Source organism: Panthera uncia, chromosome A2 (genome assembly GCF_023721935.1).
Source record: "Panthera uncia isolate 11264 chromosome A2, Puncia_PCG_1.0, whole genome shotgun sequence".
Taxonomy (NCBI): domain Eukaryota; kingdom Metazoa; phylum Chordata; class Mammalia; order Carnivora; family Felidae; genus Panthera; species Panthera uncia.
Window position 1 is genome coordinate 94,361,593 of NC_064816.1, and position 3,227 is coordinate 94,364,819.

Consider the following 3,227-nt stretch of genomic DNA (forward strand, 5'->3'; position numbering starts at 1 on the left):
ATTGTTCACTAAAATATATTCTTTCTTTTCCCTGGAACATATGCTTCTCCAGTCATGTTACATTGCTCAATTTTCCTTATAGTTAGTTAGGTGTGGTCATGTGATTAGTTTTTGACATTAGTAAGGGAAGAAATGACTACCATTTCCAGTCCTGGGTCTTAAGACACTGGGTATTTCTCCTTGACATCCTCTTTCCTGTTTCTCCTTCCAGTTTGATGAAACACAGATGTGGTGGTGACCTAGCTTTCAGCATGCAGATAACTACAATCCCCTGGACAGTGGTGCAGTAACATGACGAAGACATTTGCGGCTCAAGATCCACTCTCTGTGAAAGTCCCCATTGCTCTGCATCCTGGAGGCTTTGTGGGCTCCATTAATAGCTTTCCTTTCTTCTGGCTTCTTGTTGGGAGAGTGAAAGGGAGGAAAGTCAAGATATTTATTTCCTCTGCTTTCTCTCTACTCAGTCGTGACAAGGTGGCTGCCTCCAGGAACTACCAATGACCACAGCATCTTTTGTGACTGTCTCCACTTTATCTATTCTCTTCTGATTCTAGTAGCTGCTTCCAACCCTTGTTCCTTGTTCCAAACCTATGGTTAGAAACAGTCCTTGGCCTTCCCCCCCACTCCACCCTCCATCTCTCCCACTCCTTTGCTAGCACTGAGATATTTTAGTGTATCTTGTCATTTCCCTTAAACTTCCTATTCTTGTACCAATAGTCCCCTTAAAGAACTTCCCTCAATAGCCCTGTTTGAGTGTGCTTTCTCTTTCCTGCAAGATCCCAACCAGTCTCTGAATGTCCCCATAAAGGGGCCATCAATCACTCCCCTCAGAACTGGAAAATGAAAGACAAATAAACACACATTTGTTTAAAAGGCATTGTGTTTTTGTTCTATGTATGACAGTTTAGTCTTACCCTAGTTAATAGAGTGTCATATCCTTTCAGAAGTTTGTTCTTTTCATAAAAATTTCAAATTTGTTGGCATAAAGTAGTTCATCAACTCTTCTTTTTATCTCTCTAATGTCTATAGAACCTGCATGTCTTATTTTTCATTTCTGACACTGGTTAATTGAGCCATTCTTTTTCTTGATAAGTCTCACCAGATGTGTATTAGTTTTTATTAATCTTTTTAAAGAATGAACTTTTTGGCTTTTGTTGAATCTCTACATTATACGTGGTTTCCTGTTTCATTAGTTGACTAATTATTATAACAAAGTACTCCCGAACTTAGCATTTTAAAACAGTCAGAAACTTTTATCGTGATGCACATTTTTTGTGAGCAAGGTCAAATGGTAATATTTTTATATAACCTGGCCTTGACAGTCACCCATCATCATTTCTAGAATATTCTGCTGATGAGAAAGGATAGCCATATTTAATGTAGGAAGGAACTATACAAGGGAATGAATATCAGGAAGTAAGGATCACTAGGGGCTATCTTGGCTCTGGCTACCACATGGGTTTTTGCTCTCATCTTTACTATTTTCCTTCTTGAGCTGAACCACCCCTAATCATCACCCTGATATCCCTGCCCACGTCTCTGGCAATTTAAATGGAAAGACCAGGGAAGGGATTACAATGAGTCCTCAAAATGCAACATTTATTAGGAGGGGCAATCACTCTCCTTCCGACCCACCAAGTGAGAGAAGAGGCTCAAGACAATCACATAAGATTGGGAGCACCTACAGGAAGGAGAACCCTAGAGCATTGTGACTTTCTTAGGTCCTCTCTATCAAAGGACACACTGATCTCTCAGCAATCAGATCATCCAAATATCTATACGGATTTTCTCATCCAGTCTTTCCTAACTTGGAGTGGGGGGAAGGCAGGGCAAGGCCTATTCTCAGGACCCACCAGCATCTAAAGGCCCTTAGTCTTCTCCACGTTACTTCTAGTCTGGTAAACTTTATGTAATCCGTTGGGTGTAAGGGTTAGGGACAGAAAATAAGACTGTTATGTATTTTTAAAAACTATATACATTCTCTTAGTTATTATATTTTTCTGTGTTTCTCTGATGGTTAGGCTTTTGAAACTTAAAATCTAAGAACTAACTAGAACATTCTGTTGAAGCATTTCTCCCTTGAAGCAATGGAAACTACATTCTTACTGTCTAAATCAGAAAGGGTTGCATGCACTACATAGTAGCATTTTACTCTGATACAAAACTTTTCAGCAAGATTTAGATCTAATTGAACAAAATTCTTTCGGAAATAAAGAAGCCTCCTCAATTCCCCACCCCAGAGGAGGGAAAAATAAATCAACCAACTACTCCTGACTGGAAGTCACAAAAAGAGAAGAGGGTGGGGTGCTTGGGTATACTGATCCCCATTAGTGATTTGCTAAAGGTTGTCCTGGTTTTTGACCAAGAAAGGGACATTTCTATTCATTCTCATCAAACTAAAGTTGAATTTGTCCTTAAGAGAGGACTTCAAGACAGAATCATATTATTTATTTCTGATTCCTTTGGTTTAAGTCTATAGGACATTGCTTAATAGGTGTTTATTGAATTAACCAAAAGAGAAAGTTTAAAGCAGTTGAGGATCACAGCCTTAAGGCCCCATCTCATGGTTCAGAGGCAAGCTGATTATATCACTTCAGATACAGATATCACTACAAATAAAGACATATTACAAAGGGACAGATGCCCTGTTCTGCCCTAAGGTAGCCAGTGAGGGCTGTCGCTGTCAGATTTTCCAGAACCTGATTTCCAGCACTAGAAAGGCTACAAGTTTAAAGAGGGCTTCAGGCAGTCTCATGGTGTCAATTCTTGCTTTTATCCATGGGCTAGGAACTCGATTGGCAGTTTGTGTCTAGCACAATCAAAGGAAGAGAAGGGGGATTATAAGTGTTTCAGCATGAGCTTTACTCCTGATCTGGACAGCAGGAGGCTCCGAAGCTCAGTGGTAGGAGGGAGTTTTGCTTCATGGTTAGGAGCCCTAGGTGAACTGGATACCTCACCACAGCTTGCACACCTTATTATAGAAACAGTATTGGCAATACAAACAAAAAAGCATTGAGAGGTATGGCTTCTTATTGGACTGTCACTAACTTGACTTGCAATTTTGTGGATATTATGTAATCACTCTGCTTCTTTGCTTCCATCCATAAGAAAAGCCAGATACACTTTTGTGAGTACTTGTCATTTATGTTCAATTCCACTTATCACATAATTAGTGTTTTATTTTTACCAAACATGTCGACTGACAACGGAGACAATAAAATGGAATA